Source organism: Ursus maritimus, unplaced genomic scaffold (assembly GCF_017311325.1).
Source record: "Ursus maritimus isolate PB19 unplaced genomic scaffold, ASM1731132v1 scaffold_1, whole genome shotgun sequence".
Classification (NCBI taxonomy): domain Eukaryota; kingdom Metazoa; phylum Chordata; class Mammalia; order Carnivora; family Ursidae; genus Ursus; species Ursus maritimus.
In genome coordinates, this window is record NW_024423343.1 from 76,079,193 (window position 1) to 76,098,306 (window position 19,114).

The window sequence follows — 19,114 nt, forward strand, 5'->3', positions numbered from 1 at the left end:
TTTACTTTAAAAAGGGATTCAGGTAATTCATGATAACCTTTCTTTTGATTTTAAGCTGCCAACTGGTAGAGTGCAGAAGTGATAACTTTCTGAATACTGTTGCTATAAACAAACATCTCTTGGGTTCCTGCTGTGTGAAAAGGAGCCAAATGTAGTGATTGTGGTCTTATTCAAGGACAGAGTGCTGATGATATCATTTCCATAGACAGTACAATGCTGCAGCTGGCTCTGTCAGTCTAGAAGAGAGCTCACTTAAAAAAAGACCATGAAGTAATTTGCAATTCAGGGGCAATATTTTAAAGGAAGTGAGCTGGAAGTCTACTTGTTAAAATCAAAGGAAACCTTGTAGTTTTTTTTTTTTCTTTAATAGTTAAGTCTGTTTAAAATGTAACCATACCAGCTTGCATAGCCCATCTTAGGAATTCAGGAAAAGGGGACGGTGTTTAGAATTTTGCTTCTTGGAAAAAGTCTTTAGAGTGAGACCTTGGGTGGGGGAAGTTATATAGGTGTCTGGAATTTAAACCTACATTGCTAATTTCATTTAAGGCATTTAAGAAATATCTTTCAGAGATACTTATTAGTTTTCTGTCTCCTCACAGTGTCAGGCTGACAAGCATGTAAGTGCATGAGTCCCAGTGGCTTGAAAGCAGAGTCAGAATTCCCACCTTCTTGGCTCAAGGGAAACACAGATAAAGTAACACTCAGTGGACCTGGTCAAAAATCCGTTAAGTACATAGCTAGTTTTCTTAGGACAATATTTTAGCTACAAATGGTTTTTTGATACTCTATTGATCTCCTTACCCCTTTTTCTAGTGCCCCAAACTGTGCCTTTGGCTTCCTTATATAATAGCAAAATAAGATTAAACATACCTGTACCTGCCATGTCTTAGAAACTGTGCTAGGAGTCACGGATGTATAATATGAAACAGTGTATGTTCCAAGGTTGTTGAATCTGGTGGGGGGGAGATCTATGAACAAATGGCTTGCGCAGTACTAGACACTTAACAGATACAGGTATTGCTACTTCTAGTCATAAAATTTCCAATGTATGTACTCTTGGAATGGCCCAAAGACCTATAAGAAGCAAATCTGTTCCAGAGCATCCCTCCCTTTTATCAGCTGCCAAGCTAACAAGCTTGGTTCTTCCTGGGATATTTTTTCATATTTTGCCTATTGCCTTTTTCATCCCCACGTTGTGGGCATTTCTCAAGACATGGCACCACTCCACTACTTGGTCATCCAAGGTTTTACCAAACCTCCTCCTCCGTCCTTGACCTTTTGTTCTTTATTTAGACTTATGTCATCTACTGACTCATGTTCCCTATGTGATTGTTCAGATGATGTCTGAAATGTGATGTGTACATCAGAAAGAATTCATCTTCTCTTACCACCCACCTCCTGCTCCTTTCTTCCCAATTTCCCCAAATTGGAGTACCACTGATCTACCCATGATCTTGTAACAACCTCCTTGAATAGAATGGCCTCTCCGTTTTTTCTTCCTCCCTCTCTCCCTTCTATCTTTGTTACCACTAAGTTTCTTTCCTTCTTTCAAACTCCAACCAACAAACTTTTGGAAGAGTTCTAATTTGAATGCATGAAACTCTACTCTTTTGAGTTTGCTCTTTCCAAATACTGCTCAAGTTATCTGATCAGTTACAGTGTTATAAAACTGCTGGTATACCACATACTTTTAAAGGATAGATTTAGTAGAACAATAACAACATTATTTCAAATGGATAATTTCTGATAATTACACATTTAGATTAATAGGGTTCTGAATGCACATGTGTCTTGAATTCCCTGACCTCTCAACAATAATGGGATTAAAACAATTCTAAGATGTTGTTTGAAAGTAAATGAATAGGGAACAGCTCTGAGTTAAACTTGTAACATATATTTAGAGATTTTCTAGTCGTTCAAACCTTTATTTTTTCTTCAAATATTGGAACAACCTAGGGGTGCCTGGGTGCTCAGTCGTTAAGGTTAAGCATCTGACTTGGGCTCAGGTCATGATCTCAGAGTCCCAGGATTGCCCTGCATTGGGCTCTGCACTCAGTGGGGAGTCTGCTTGTCCCTCTCCCTTTGGCCGTCTCCCCAGCTCATGCTTGCTCTCTCAAATCGACAAAATCTTTTTAAAAAAATTTTGGAACAACTTAAATAAGCTTATTGAATCTTTTTGTATACAAGAACCAGAAATCCCATAAAAGGATCAGATGCTTCTGAATTCAGCTTGCTAATTTTCCACAGATTTGCCTATAAACCAGTTCTTTTATTTTTGGTATTGTATTCTTCTTAACAACTTTTCTTTACAACAAAATAAGTTGGAGATTCCTTGAAGTTGTTTATTTCTCCTATAATTGTCCAGGGCAGGTGTTCCAGTTTGAAGGCCAGGTCCTTCCATCTTGTGGCCCCACCATCTGGAAAGCCTTGCTGTCACCTGCATCAAGCCTGAAGAAGGCCAGAGAACATGGAGGAGGTATGTCTGCTTCTTAAAGGCCTCAGCCCTAGAAGTAGAATGCCTCACTTCCTTTCACATTACATTGGCAAGAGCCAGCCTCGTGGCCACCCTGAGGTGCAAGGGAGGCTGGGAAGTGGGGTATCCACTTCTTCATTACCCTCGTATCGCAGTCAATGGGAAGCATAGGGTTTGGTTTGCTCTCTCATCTAGGACATTTGAACAAGTTAGCATGATCATAATACCACAGAGAATACATTTAACTCAGAGTGGGGGACAGATTGAGAGAGGCTTTTGGGAGGAGATGGCATTTGAGCTGTCTTGAAAGAAGCATGTAAACTAACCAGGTGAAGTAAAGGTAAAATATTTTAGGCAGAGGAAATACATGCAAAAGGTAAGGAAGTATGAAGGAATATGGCCTTATCTTAAGGGGGACAAAAGGTGGGTTGTATTGTGGAACCATGATAAAAATGTGAGCCAAGAGATGTGGCAAAGACTCTTTGGGTCCAAAGGCAAAATTATGTATTCAAGAGTTTTTTTGGATGTAGAGTCCACAAGGTTTGGAATGAGATATGACCTCAAAGAGGAGAAACAGGCAGGTCCCTGACAGTCTAGAACGCCACATGGCAGGCAGAGGGAGTAGCAAGTGTGAAGGCCTCAGGTGGGATGGTGTTGGCGTGTTGGAGGAGAGCAAAGGCTTATGGCTGGAGCAGATGTGGGAGGAGCTGCGGTCTGAGAGGGAGCCACATCACCGAGGGCCTTGTAAACCATGAGGAAATTTTGGATTTTCTTCTAAATCTGGTGGAGAGGTATTGGAAAATTTTAGCTAGGGGAGTGACGTCTTTGTACTATAAGCCTACACTAAGGACACATGTATTTATTCAGTCATAACAAATATATTCTCCCCAAAATAGTGTTTTCTAAATGGTACATGTTAATGTAGTGTACTACTGTGGAATTGTTAATTTTAGAATGCCATTGATATGTTTATTTGAATTAATATTCTCAACTATCTCATGGTGAGAAAAACAAGTTCACATACAACAGGAATAGGAAAAGACAAGTATAGGGAGAGAGGGGAATGAGAAAATAATGTTGAACATTGCTAATCCTAATTTTTTTCGAGATGAATCATTTTGGGTATGGTTTTACGAAAGCCAAGCCAAGATTCAGTGTTGGGGGAGGCCCCCCACAGGAAAGTTTCCTTCGTGTAAGATGATGGCATCATTTCTCCCGAAGGCTGCGCCCTGATTCTCTTGGAGCCCGTGGAAGGCACTGGCCCCACAACTCCATGCAGAGGATTCTGGAAGAGTTCAAGAGAAATGAAAGAGAATTGTAACTTAGAAAACTCCTGCTTCTAAATAGGAATCTGGGACATTATAATCAGAAAATGTACATTTCACAAGTGCCTTCATTAGACCCAAGGAATAGTTTAGAAAAGGGGAAGGTGTCAGGTTCTAGAGCAAACTTTGACACAGTCACCTATAGAATGTGATGCGAGGGGCATTTCTGCAAGGATTCCCTATTCAGCATGTCTCCCTGCAACCCCTCACTAACCCCAAGAACTTACCAAAGGGCTTGGTATTAAACTGTCATTCTGTTGGTTGGGGTGAGATTTTTATCTCTTGGAGTACAGGGGAAATATCCTTACCTGACATGGTAGATACATTAATAACAACAACAGAAATCCCATCTTCTACAGGGTCCCCCAAGACACCTAACTCAGCACACAGTCAGTGTTGCTCCTCGTGCATGTGACGGTATTGCAGCACTTCAGTGGACAAGTCAGGTCGCCTCCACTTTCCTCTCTCCGTCCCCAGCAGATAAAACCATGCCTCATAATTTAAAAACAAAAACAAGGCTATGGGGTATGACCTTCTTGATTTTCCTGCCCTTTTATTTACATATTTCTCTTCCTCTGCCTACTTTGGAGAATTTGTTCCCTCTACTCACTCTGACTGATTCAAGGCTCCTTACATGACTATACTCCTGGTTCCATATCCTCTTGCATTAATTCTGTAATTGTTTGCTTCCTTCATTCCGAAACTTTTTCTTGAACACCTGATATGTGCATGCCACTGTGCTTGATGCTGGGAATATATATGTGATAAGATGGTCATGATCAGTTTTAACAAGAGGAGCCTTTATTGGATTTTAGATCTCTTTCTCTTAAATGGCACCGTCTCTATAGTCAAAACCACATCTAATTCTGTTCCTATTACAAACAAATAGAAAAAATTTTAATGTCTCTTGACTTTATGCCTTCTCGTTACTACTTACCACTTTATCACTTCCCTCCCTTATCAGCCACAGCTTCTTGAGAAAATATCATACTATAGTTTTTTCTAAAACCTAAGTTCACATGAACTATTTTTTTTTTAAAGATTTTATTTATTTGACAGAGACAACCAGCGAGAGAGGGAATACAAGTAGGGGGAGTGGGAGAGAGGAAGAAGCAGGCTCATAGCGGAGGAGCCTGATGTGGGGCTCGATCCCATAACGCTGGGATCACACCCTGAGCTGAAGGCAAGACGCCCAACGGCTGCACCACCCAGGCGCCCCCACATGAACTGTTTTTAAAGAAACTTGATCTATATTTGTACCCTATAAAAAAATAAACTGAAAATGAGATACAGACCTAACTATAAAACTTAAAACTGGGGCACTTGGCTCAGTTAGTTAAGCATCCAGCTCTTGGTTTCGGCGCAAGTCATGATCTCAGGGTCATGAGATCAAACCCCGCATCAGGCTCCACACTCAGCATGGAGTGTGCTTGAGAGATTCTCCCTCTCCCTCTGCCCCTTTCCCCACTCTTGCACTCTCTCTCTCTCTCTCAAATAAATAAATAAATAAATAAATAAATAAATAAATCTGTTTTTTGAAAAAAGAAAAAACTTAAAACTATTAAACTTCGTAAGAAAACCTAGAAGAAAAACTTTGTGACTTTGAGATAGGCAAATATTTGTTAGGTATGTTAACAAAATACGAGCCATAAAAAAAATTGAAAGGTGGGGTTTCATCAAGATGAAGAACTGTTCTTTGAAAGACACTGATAAGGGAAAGAACAGATAAGCCAGACACCGGGACACGATATTTGTAAATTACATATCTTACAAAGAACTTGTATTCTGAATACATAAAGAACTCAAAACTCAACAACAAGAAAATAAACAACTCAATTTACAAATAGGCAAAAGATCTGAACACACATTTCACAAAAGTAGACCTTCAGATGACAAACACATGAAAAGATGTTCAATAGCATTAGTCATTAGAAAAATGCAAATTAAAACCACAAGGAGTTACCATTACACACCCACTAGAATTGCTAAAATTAAAAGGACTGATTAAACCAAGTTTGGTAAGGATGAGGAAGAACTGGAATGCTTATACGCTGCTGGTGGGAATGTAAAATGGCACAACCACTTTGGAAAAGTTTATCCATTTTTCAAGTTAACCCTACACTCAGCCATTTCACTAGTAGGCATTTTACCCAAGTGAAAACCAAACGAAACAAAACATATGCCCATACAAAGACTTGGACACAAATATTCAGAGCAGCTTTCTTTGTAAGAGTCCAAAACTGGAAACAAGCCAAATGTCCCTCTGCAGATGTGTGGATAAACAAATTGTGCTGTAGTCCTGCAGCGGAATATGACCCAGCATGAAAAAGGAATGAGCTTTTGATGCATAAAGCAAGCATGGATCTAAAAATTATTATGCTTGGTGTATGCCGGGCAAAAAAGATTCCATGCCCCATGGTAACATTTTTATAAACTTCCAGAAAATGCAGGCCTGTAGCTGTCTAGGGCTGGAGGAGGTGTAGGAAGTGGCATTATAAAGGTGGAATTAGAAAGAGGTGGGATTATAAAGTGGCATGGGGGAACATCATGGGATGATGTATATATTTGTTTTATATTGATGACAATTTCATGAGTGTACTATACATATGTCAGAACTCCTCAAACGTGCCCTTTCATATGTGCGATGCATTATGTCAGTTATACCTCAACAAAGATATTTTCTAAAAGGCTACATAATGTTCAAATTCCATTAATATGACATTTTTGCAAAAGCACAATTATAGGGGCAAAAAGTGGCATGGGGGACATTTTTGGATGATAAAAGTGTTCTATATTTTGATGGCAGTGATGGCCATATGACTATATGCATTTGTCAGAATTCATAGGGCTCTATACTAAAGAGGGGAGATTTTATTGTATATAAATTATGCCTTAAATTTAAAAATAGAAAATCAATTCAATGAACAATAGTGTTTTTGTTAAAATTCCATGTAATAGTACACATTTAAATCAAATGTATTTTTATAAATGTTTATTATTTAAGCCAAAATACATGTACAAATAAAAATTTAAACACTCAATTCAGTGCCATCCAAGTAAGCACCATTAATTCAACAAGGTGGAGAACATGGTTTTGCTGAAAATGAAACCATTATGGGTGCAGAATCTTTCTCTGAGACCCCTCAGCCACCCCCAACACCTAGCATAGTGTGTGTGCTCTCCACAGTCCTTTCTTTCCTCTTGGGTGGTCTCTCCCTTCTAACTCCCCTTCCTGCTGGAGCTTCATGGCCTCTCCGCCCCTCAGGGATTCAGTTGCAATTGTGTCTGATTTTGTAGCCTCAAGGATCAGTGGCCATTTTCTGCTCCCCACACATCTCCTTTTAGGTATGGGAAAACAGAAGTTTCTGATCCTAAAGCGAAGAGGAGGAAGCGAAAGGAAGCCACCCCCTGGGGCTGACCTGAGAAAAGAACATTTGAAAACCAAACTGGGATGGTTGTACACCTGCTGAGAACATCCTTATTTTTATGCCGAGAGTATCTGTCTCTGTCACAGTACCGAAGGACCCCTTCTCTGACCACAGTCTTGGAAGAACCAGGCTTGAGAGGGTGGCGGGGGGCAGGGGGACAGAAATGTCTCACCCTACCAGGTGTGTCATCCCCTTCTGGGCTTGAAGTGTAGTCTCTTGTTCATCTTTGTATCCTCCATGCCTTGCACTACCTGGCATATGTCAGTTAACGAATGAGTAAATGAGTAAATGGATCAACCAAATTCATTCAATTGTGATAAATAAAACATCAATGAATAAATGGTGCAACCCAAATACAACTTAAATTTTGCCTTAATTGCTGTATCGGTAGGTGTGATGGGCATCTGGTTCATGTATCAATCCTTAATAACACCCAAGTGATATTTGCCTTTTCTAGATGCCCTGTTATCTGAAAGAGGCTTTGGGGACTGACCTTCACACAGGTTCCGGTGCAGCTTGTCTTGTTAAAGAGCCTCAGAAGTCCACATGTTTTGGGGTTTTTTAAAGTAATCTCAACACCCTGCGTGGGGCTCGAACTCACGACCCCCAGATCAAGAGTCGCGTGCTCCACCAGCCGAGCCTGCCAGGTGCCTCAGTCCGCATGTTTTTAGGATAGGAGGTACAAACTCTGTACGCTTGGGCAAGTTTGAGTTATTTCTCTGCGACTTAATTTCTTTTGAGAAATTGAGTAAAATGGGGATAGTAATAGCCACAACTTAACTGAGTTGATGTGAGGAATGAGTCAATACACATAAAGTGGTTGGTACAGTGCATGCCATAAAATAATAGTAAATGTTGGTATTCTACCTCCTTGTCCTCTTACTACCATCACCACCACCGCAATCTCCGCTAGTATTTTTGCTTTCTATTTCCCATTAAGATTCAAGGATAGCCTTGCTTCATTGGAGGAAGTACTCTGAACTGTGACCATTCTCTTCTTGAGCTCGCCTGGAATTCAAGAAATAGCCGTCTGGCATAATTTCACCTGGGATCTCCACAGGCAACGATTGCTTTTTATTTAAAGTTAAGTAGAATAAATTTGAATGACTTACAAGCTCCTGGGCACGCAGAATTTGTCCTGGAGAGAAAAAAACAACCACCACTTTATTCTTAGGAGGAAAAATGGCACTAAATTGGAATGTATTTTTGGCCATACAGATTCCACAAAATTTATTCTCTATTGAATCTCTAGTCATCTAGGTGAAAAGTGGATTTCTAAAAAGGAGGGGAGTAGGTAGTGGTGCCGTGTGGAGAAAAATGACCTTGCCCTTAGACCTTGTCTCTGCAGGGGAGTCGTAGGCTGGTGGTGGCCAGCCAGCGTTCAAGCTGGATTGAGTTTTGCATCTTCATCCCTTACTGGTTGTGTGATTTGGAATAGATTATTCTCTCAGCCACCACTTGTAGCTTTGCTTTGTTCACAAATGGAAATAACATCTACTTCATATGAGGATTCAATAAGGTCATACAAGTGTGGAGGAAAGAAAATGTGATTTAAAAACCGAATTTCAGCTGCTCCTGCATGAAAGGGCTTCAGCAAAGGAAAATGTATCCTTTTGACTAGGAACGGATGTTGATGGGCTGTTGACTTTTGAGAGGCAAAGCTGCGCACCCATCTGGATTGGAGAGGTTGAGATAAAGTGGGGAGTAAAGGTAACTCGCTCTAAGTAACGAAGTGTTGGGACTTTAAAATTTTCTCCTTGAAACCCGAGAAGAGGAGTTTGTACCGTGCAACTAGAGGAAAAGGAGATGGGGGAACAAGCCCCAAGTGCTCCATTGCAACAGGCAGAGTGGATAATAAAGTGAAGTTTGCTTTTTCTTTGGGCCTCCAACATTTTGTTACCCTTTCCCGTGTCTGGCAAAGCTTTACAGCTTCTTTAGACTTGTTCTAACACTGCTGTGGGCAATTGAGGGAAGGTCATGTTCAGGGCAAGCTGGGGTAGCCCACAGGAGGGCAATAGACAAGTTCTAGAGCAGGGAGCAGAAGCAAGTGGTGAGAGGAACCACCAGGAGAAGGTAACTTCCTCTCCCACACTCTTCAGAAATGTTAAGGAGGGAGCTAGACTCTCCTAATTGTTAATATGTTTGTATTTTATTGTCTTTGTATTCCTTTGAAGCCAGAAAGCTGGAGGACTTAGGGATAAGTGAAATGCACTTTCTCCTGTCCCCACCTTAGTACAAGCTCCTGCCGTCTCTAGCCTGCACTGCTGCATTGCCTCTCCGCTAGTTTCTCTGCGTCCTCTGTATCCCTTCCAATCCATTCTTTATACAATTGCCAGAAAGTATTTAAGGCAAACCGGAGGAAGTCACCACCCTTCTTAAATCTTTTCATTGGATTCCCAATTCTACCTTGACTAAAGTCACAACTCCTTACTTTGACCTGGGATGTCTGCCTCCTCTGTCCCTGCTGCCATGAGCAGCCTCACATGGTACCCAGTGGCCCCCTTCGCTAACGGTGCTCTAGGACCCTCAGGCTGTGAACTTGCTCTTGTTTCTTCCTGAAGTCCCCCTCCTCCGTTCTGCGCGTGTCTGGCCCATCCCACTTTCAGGTTTCAACACCAATGTCATCTTTTTGGTGGGGCCTTTCCTGCCCACTCTAGATAAATAGGTCTCACCCTTTGACCCTGGTTATGTTGCAACAACCTGCCTGTTTCTTCATCACACTTAAGCTCGTTTTGCAATTATTCATCTTTTTGCTTTTTTAGTTACTGTCTCCATGAGGCCAAAGGCTTGGATTATTTCATAAGCCCCACCATACACCTAGCACCTGGTTTAGTATCTGAATCCTAGTAAGCACTCAATAAATATTTAAAGGATGAACAAATGAACATGTATCCAGAGAAACATCGTCCAATAGAAATATAATGTGGGCCACAACTGTAATTTTATATTGTGTAGTAGCCATAGGAGAGCATGTAAAAAGAAACAGTGAAATTAATAAAGTATTTTATTTATCCAGTATATGCAAAATCTTATCATTGCAACATGTAATCAATATAAAAATTACTAATGAGATATTTTACATTTTTTCATACTAAGTCTTCAGAATCTGTTGTGTATTTTTACCCTTACAGCACATCTCCATTTGAACTGGCTCTGTTTCGAGTGCTTAAGAGCCAAATGTGGCTATCGGTCCTGTTTGGACAGTGCAGGTCTGGAGCATGCTAGCCCCTAATATATGGTAGCTATTGGATAAAAATGATGCAGAGCTTCAGAGGAAGAAAGGCCTATTTTAAGAGCTGTAGGGAAGAGCTGTGTTCACCGGCCAAGCCAACAGGAGGAGGCGCACTCACCCGCTAACGTCTGGAAGAGCAGGGAGACCATGAGTGCCCGGATGAATGAGTAAGACAGTGGACTCAGAGTGAGGTGGACACCTGTGCAAAAGCCCTTGCCTTCTAGATACCCGTGGAGAGCAGAGGAGCAAAAGAGCAACAGGCTTGTTGCATGAGTGGGAGGAGAGAGTGGGCAGCAGGCTTTGCTGGGAAGGCCTCTGCCAGCAGAGTATCTCAAAATGGAATCCATCCGGACACCATCAGAGTCTTGCAGAAACATACTGTTCCTGGGACTTGTTGGTGGCAGAATATGTAACATGGATTTTATTTTCTTCTGTAAAATTCCTTCCACTAATTTGTGCCAACATGCTTCCAGTTAGGATGTTGGAACTAGATAAACTCTGTCTACTGAAAAGAGTTTTTCCCCCAGGTTTCTGGGTAGGAAACTGTCCCCTAAAAAGTAACTTTTAGATGTGAGCCACTCACTAAATAATATTCAGCATCGTATCTGTGGCACAGTGCTTTGGAGAAAAAATCCATTATGTATATTTAAAACTCAGTTTCCATACTATGAGAGTAAAATGTGTGCAGTGCAAAGAGATAAGCCACTTACTCTGGTGAAGCAAAAACCTGTCTCCCACCCATATTGATTAATGATTCTGTTTCATTGCTCAGTGCCTGGTCTCCTGTCGCTGCGAGTTCCTGGAGCAGAAGGACAAAAGGGCAGTTACTGCCAAGCCACCAAGCCCATCTCTTTGCTCTTCAGAAGCAATCTGAGTGGTGAATTCTGACTCATTTTGCATGGAGAGTTCCCAGAAGCATCAGTAGAGGTCTGTCAGCATGGGTGAGTTTAGAATATTTAAGGGAGAATTCCACACTGCAGGTACGAGAATCCAGCCCACAGCTCAGAGTGAACAATTTTAACATTTTGACTTCTCCAGAAAGTGAAGACCCTTCCTCCCAAGTTGCCAGCAATAATTTTGTTGGAGATCCGTTACTTACAAAAGGTACAGTACTTTTGGTGAGAGATTTCCAAGGCAGGGGTAAGGAAGGTGAGGGGTTCCTGTGACAATTTCCTCAGCACTTAGAACGCTGCTAACTTGATAAAATATCAGCTGCTATTTGACAACAAACAGAAACACAGCATGAAAGCACAACTGTTCCTTTCAGACTGTATTAATAGAAAAATCTGGTAAACAAGAAAGATTAGTACAAGAATGTTCTACCAAGCAGATCCAATTTCTCCAAGGAAACATTAATCCCTATTCACTACAGGCTTTCACATTAAAATAAAATGAGTCATTATTGTATCACAGATTATTTTAAGAGATTTTATCAAGGTTAACAGGTGTAGAATCAAATGAGTCTTTTTATTTCTTTTTCCCCTTCAAATATTCCTAAAGCACATTACGAATATAATCTTAATGAAATAAAACATTAACATACACTTGAAGATTCTCATGGGCTCCTCACCAATTTCATTCCTCATTTTCCAGTAAAGTTATATTATTATGTCTCAGTTCCTGGCCTGTTTTCTACTTGCTGTATATGTATGTATCTGTAGTGAAATACAGGTGAAATACAGTTAACAGGTGTAGAATCAAATGAGTCTTTTTATTTCTTTTTCCCCTTCAAATATTCCTAAAGCACATTACAAATATAATCTTAATGAAATAAAACATTAACATACACTTGAAGATTCTCATGGGCTCCTCACCAATTTCATTCCTCATTTTCCAGTAAACTTATATTATTATGTCTCAGTTCCTGGCCTGTTTTCTACTTGCTGTATATGTATGTATCTGTAGGTGAAATACAGTATTGCTTCTGCATATTTAAATTTTAAATAAATGGTAATTACTGCTAATAGTTTGTGTCTTCTTGCATAAATTTCTATGAACATATAAGCATGTATACACACACACACTCATTTCTACACCTAGTGTTTTTCACTTAATGGATCTTAGATATCTTCTGTATTCACCCATATAGATCTCCCTCATTCAGTTTAACAGCTGTAAGTATTCCATGTTACATATACCTTCATTTATCATCCCAATTTCTTACTAATGGGCATCTAAGTTGTTTACTTTCCTCTATTGCAAACATTCCTGTATTACAAATATTGCTGGAGATATTTCTATGTATAAGTTTATCTGTGATCTAAATTTCAAAGAGTGTGTTCATTTTAAAGCTTGGTAGACATAACTAAATTGCTCTTCAAAAAGCATGAAAGTGCCTGTTTTCCCATAATCTGGGAATTATCAAATGATTTAACTTTAGATAAGCATTGAAAAATGATATTTTATTGCTTCAATTCGTGTTTCCTTAACTATGTGTGAGATTATAAACTCTTTTCATTTGTTTATTGGTCCTTTATATATATTTTTTTCTTTGAACTGCCTGTCATAGCCTTTTCGCATTTTTTTAATTGAATTTCTTTTTCAAATTGCTATATGAGTGCTTTTGTATATTAGGGAAATTAACCCCAGTCTCACAATTGCACCCTTTGCACTCTTTTTTTTAATCAATTTTTTTTTACTTTGTTTATGGTATTAAGTTATAAGACCCTGCAGAATTTGATTCTTTCTTTTCTTTCTTCGTCTAGACTGAGCTCTTGCCACTCAAAGTTTCCTATTGAACAATTACAGAACCAAAGCAAGGCATTGCAGATAAACCTGCCTCACAATACTGAGGGATCCCAGACTCTGGAATGGCTCAAGCAGGCCCTGTTTATCTGATAGGAATGTTATGTGGAGGATAGGGACATTGCATTAGAAGGTACTAGAGTTCCTTCCAATTCTCAATAAAGTCTACGGTGCTAGGAAGTTTGTTTGGAGTCATTTTTTGTAGTCTTTCAGAATGAACATTTTTTAGTCCCCTTCATGGTCTGTGGTTTCTCACATTTATTATAGGGGAGTTTTCTTTCTAGGCTGTGATTTAAACCCATGTGGCCCTCTGGAAAGAAAAGATGTTGGAGACATAGCTTGGGCTATGGCCAACATCACACACACACTTCTGCCCTTGAAAGTCCCAGCACCCTCCCTGGTACAGGCGGGGAATGAGGAGAAGGTTTGTGTGACGTGTGAGGCGTCCACAAGCTGTTGATCAGCCAGAACACAGTGTATCCCCCTCCCAGCCCACGTGCCGTGTGTTTGCTAGCTACTTCTTGAAGATGGACACATTCCCTGCTGTTTACACCATGACACTCAATAAATAGCAAATGGTGGTAGTCATAATAATAGTTGGGTGCCTCAAAATACAAACCCTTGAGTGAAACCAGCATTAGTAGACTCCAAACAACTGTCACATCTCAGGCGCCTCAGAGCAAGCTTGCTATTTGGTGGCCAATGACCTTTCAGTGAGGGCCTGCTCCTGAGTGTTACTGGAGGAGAACCAACCGCTTTCCCATAGTACACAGGGGTGGCTTCCGACAGCTGTGTTTGCCCAACTGTTTGAGATCACCTCTCTAGTTCGTGGACTAGATCGGAGAAAAGAAAACACACAACAAACTCTCAACTGTAACCATGACGTGGCAATGAAAATGGCTTGTTTGCTTAGATATTGGGAATGCTCCACAGAGGCCAGGCTGAAGGCTGAAAAGGGTGGCGAAGCTGAAGATTTGGGGTACCCATTTCTAAGTTAAGGCCTTCAAAAGTCTGGATTAGTTTAGCATGAAAATTCTTCAGACCTGGCCTTCCTCCATTGGGCTGCTGACCAGGGGAGAGGCTAGCGAAGAGAGTGAAAGTCTTCCAACAAGCTGGTACGGTATAGCAGTAAGGGACCCGGAATGTTTCTGGAGAACAGCCTCCTACTTCTGGCTCTACTCTGGCCAAGACATTTTATTTCTAGGCTTAGTTTATGTCAGTTTGCCCATCTGCATAATGGGAGGGTCAGACTTCCTTAGATGATCCTTAAAGCCTTTTCTGGTCTCTCATTCTAAGTTTCATTTACCTTTGCAAAGTTAAATAGAGACCAGAAACTATCCAGGAGACTTAACTTCATCCATAAATAGGGCATATAAACATTGTTTGAAATGTCCTTTGTGAATTTTATATAGATTTTGCCACTCCCTCAATCACACTTCTTAGACTTTGTACCCTGAAGAGGGTTAGGGAGATGGTAGGGTTCCACGATTCCATTCATTAGAGCAGAGGGAGTTTGACAAGTTGGAACCGTAACAGATACTGATAACAGTGTTGTCACTGATAACAGAAACAAATACGTATTGAATATTCACAGTAAATGAGGAACTTACTATGCCAGGAACTTGGTTAAAAACAAAACCAGCTTTGGGGGACCTGGCTGGCTCACTCAGTAGAGCATGAGACTCTTGATCTCAAGGTTGTGAGTTCAAGCCCCACAATGGGCATCATGGAGCATATGTAAAATATAATTTTAAAAAAACACAAAAAACAAAATCAGCCTTATGCCCAATAGGCTCACCGTCATTGTAGAGGTTAATTTTAAATAACAAGGAAAAACACAGACGGAGTAGCATTTTGTGGATTTCAGTTGAACATGGGATCAGATGCTTTGTGGATGCAGAGAGCCCTCACAGGAATCCTGAAGGAGGAGACCTCAGTACAATGAAGAGGAGGTGGGAGCTGCTCCAAGACAGAAGGACATGACGAGTAAGGGCACACAAGTGCCATGTTTTTGAGACACTGAGCAGATAAGCCTCTAAAAGGCAGGACCAGTGAAAGCAAGTGGACAGTAGACTCAGCTGAAAGGGGTTTGAGGTGTTGGCAGACACTGCTAGTTGCCTACCCCAACATTTTTTCTTTTCTTCCTTCTTAGTAACCTAACCCTGATTTTTAGCTGAGCTCCTTGCTGCTCAGAATTAAAGATTACATAGTCCAACCTTTTTTGCAGTTAAGTGTGGTCATGTGGATGAGTTCTGGCCAATGAAATATAAGCAGAAGTATTCTGGGGGACTCTGGGAAGGTGCATGATTGTATTCCACCTTTCTTCCTGTAACTTGGAATGCTGATGAGATGGCTGGAGATCTAGCAGCCATCTTAGACCAGGAGGATGACTGGAGAATGGGTATCATGTGTTGAAGTTTATAAAGAAGAAAAGCAGGAGGCTGGGTCATTAATAATGCTTGTAGGCTGCATACTAGCCCAAGGCTGCTTATCTTTAGACTTGCTTTACATGAGAGAGAATTTCAAGGCACAGTTATGTAGTATTTTTCTGGTGTGTGTGTGTGTGTGTGTGTGTGTGTGTGTGTGTGTGTGTTTGTGTATCTCCTATTTGAAGAAGAACCAGATTGTGGTAAGTATAGTATTCCAGAATAAATTGTTTGGATTTAATCCTTTAGAAACTAGGAAACCCTACAGATCTTAAATCGATCTATAAATTATATTTTGGACATCTAGTATACATCAGACACTGTGCTCGATGCTGGAGAGATGTTATGCTGACTTTCTGAAGACCACAATTCAGCGATGCTTTGTTCATCTAAATTAAAACACAGCTTCCTCTCTAGTAAGATACCCATGTACTTTGACTCATCATACACCATTAGAAAAAATAGCTTGATTATGCTTTTACTGCCCCAAAGCACTTAGAATATGCCAAATTCATGAGAATGTTTGGCCGAGGTGGGGAGGCTGGAGCATTTGAAGCATTTGAGCATTAATATTTTTAACGTTTGCTTAAAAAAAAATAAACTGGGAGCAAATTTAACAACTCCCCTAACCTTTACCTCAACACACATGCCCTAATTACTAAATCAAAAGTGGGGCTGCTGCCTCAAAGCTGATCTAATCAGCTTTCAGGTGAGGCCTATGCTGCCGGCCCGCAGACCACACTTTCCGTAGCAAGTGTTTAGAAAAGGTAATTAATCCTAAGGAGTGTTTTAATTCAGCTTCTCATGGACGCTGTCCCAGCCGGGATGATACCCACGGAAAACACTGACGACCAGGGAATATTTGTGCTGCTCTAATGGTAAGAATGTGGCCCCTCTAGGATGGCAGTCCACTGTATGTTTGAATACTCCTCGTAGTAGCAAGTTAAATTTTTTAAATTTGAGTGGTTAACATACAATGTTACATTAGCTTCCAGTCTACCGCATAGTTTCAGGTGATCAACTCTACATTTTGCTATGCTCGCAAGTGTAAGTACAATAGCACTTTCTAGTACAGTTCATGATGAAGATGATGTTGATGTTAGGAATAATCCTGATAGCGAATCTTATTTTGAGTATTTACCGTGTGTCAGATACCACCAAAAGTATTATCTAATTTAATGCTAGCAGTAAATCTGTACCCTAAGTACCATTAGTCTCCATATTTCACATGAGGAAACTGACTCTTGGAGAAGTTCAGTAACTTTCCCAAGGTCACGGCAAAGTTCACAGTAGCAATGGCAAATATTTCCCTGTTCCTTTAAGGTTAGTGAGTCCTCTCTAGCACCTCAGCCAGGTGCAAGCTGAGTCAAGAGTGCTGAGCAGAGATTTTTAGGCTAATGGGAGGATTTATCTGGCTATTTCAGAGAGAAGGACGTCAATTTCGACTCCCTGGGTTTTGAGGACATTTTGACAGTGCCCTTCAATCTTGCTATCTGTAGTGATATTCTTTTTAAATATATCAGAGAGAGAGGGAGAGCTAAAATGATAAATACGTGTAACTTACCTTTGAAAGGCAAACCTAAACTCTCTGTTCATAAATCTATCTTCTTTCTTAAAGATTCAAAATGAGTGCATTTGGGATACGAAGATAGAAGCTTTCCTCCTGAACCACGGATGAGTCACAGGGACTTAAGGAACTGATGATTCAGCAAAATGACTCAACGAACGATGACAGTAAGTGAACCATTCAAGATGCCTTGGCGTCTTGGGGTTGGAAGGCCCATGGCATGTGGAGGTCCCCCCAGTGTTCCTACTCATACATTGTGCAGCCGTCTTCTGGTTCTTTGAGTTGCAAGAACTGCTCCTCACCATGCAGGCTCTCCTTTTGCAGACAGCTCTAGTGACTGGAATATTAACCCCAAATCTACATCCCTGTAGCCTACCCTTGCCTTCCCTTGAGCCGTATTCTGTCCTTGGGAATTCTGCCCTTGGGAGCCGCTCAGTTTCTGACTAACCCCTCTTCCATGTAACACTAACATCTGACTCCAGCTTTGAGTTGTCTGCCTCCGATCAAAAAATAACACTGTGTGTGTGTGTGTGTGTGTGTGTGTGTGTGTGTGTGTGTATTGGGGGAAGGAAGGAGAAAAGATGAAGTCGGGTAGCTATTCAAGGACTATCTGGCTAACTCGGGTGCCTGAACATGCATGTTTGAGCTTACCTTTGCTAAGTGCTAACTGGGCTTGTTCATTCTAACTAACTGAGTTTTGTCCGGTGAGCTCCAGCCTGGAACATGCAACTGTTCTTTCTGTTGCCACTAAGTTGTCACATGAGGGAGGATGAGAGTGACTCCTGGGAGAGGCAGGTGCCACTGAGTTTGTCTCAGTCCTTGGAAGCCTCAGAGGATGGTGTCCAGATGAGCCATTGTTCCAGAAAGCACCCCTGCACCCACAGACCTCCCTCAACCCTCCAGCACATGTACCCTAAACTCTGACTCAGAGGTAGGGCTGCTGTCACGGCACTGATGGAGGAGACTCAGCAGCTTGTGAAGAATCCGGGGGGCCACGGATTGCTGCAGGGCCAGACACATCCCCCGGTGACAGGGACACCCAACAGGAGACGGGGAGTTCAGGAAATTCAGTGCAGGAGCCTAGCTGAGCATGTAGGACCAAAGGGCTCTGGTGTCAGCACTGCAGCTAATGAGCAAAATTCCAGACCTCTCTGATGGCCAGTGTCTTCATTCCGTCAAATTGGGTTTGAATCCCACCTCGCAGGCTTTAGCACCTGAAGTTTGCTGGGTAGCTCTTTGCTTCCTTCCTTTCCTTGGCTCTATGTGGAGGCAGGAAACCACTTACTAAATAGCATTTACTTGAGATTTCCCTTACAGTCCATTGGAAACAAAAGGAGAGACTGAGACAGAGAGAAACAGAAATCTCAGGTCTGAGAGGACCAGGACCCTTGGACTTGGAAGCCCAGGTTCTGTTGCTGACAGACTGTGTGGCCTTAGGGGAAACCATTCTACCTTCCTGGGTAGGCCTCATTTTCCTCATTTCTACCGTGAATGTCATCAATGAGGAAGAAATTTCTGGTGTTTTATAATACACAAAAATTCTGACCCGTTCCTACTCGTTCAAGATTATTGCATACCTTTCACATGCAAGGAACAACCCTGAGGTCCCTGCTTTCCAGGTGCCTGTGTCCTGGGGAGAGAGAGATAATAAAGAGACAAATCCATGGCCAGGGTCAGATGATGATAAGCACCATGAAGGGAAACAAAGCAGGGCAATGTGCTGGGACCGAGTGGCTGGTGGATGCTGGTTTATACACCGTGGGAGGCTAGTGCTGTTTGAGCAGAGAGCTTAATGACGGGAGGAAGGGAGCCCAGACTATCTGGGGGAAGAATGTTCCAGGCAGGGAGCCACAGCAGATCTGAAGCCTGGAGCTCCCAGCAAGAAGGCCAAGGGACTGGAGCCCACTCCATGCGGGAG

At 41.5% G+C, this 19,114-nt stretch overlaps 1 protein-coding gene across 1 annotated transcript in view; it reads left to right on the forward strand.

Moving 5' to 3' along the window:
* The window catches only part of NEB (nebulin), a 271,288-nt gene that overhangs the window by 10,732 nt on the left and 241,442 nt on the right, over positions 1–19,114 (forward strand). Inside the window, exons 2-3 of the mRNA XM_040644991.1 lie at positions 2,366–2,476; positions 11,231–17,363. The gene's annotated coding sequence lies outside the window, so the exon portion shown is untranslated. The remainder of the gene's footprint in view (positions 1–2,365; positions 2,477–11,230; positions 17,364–19,114) is intronic.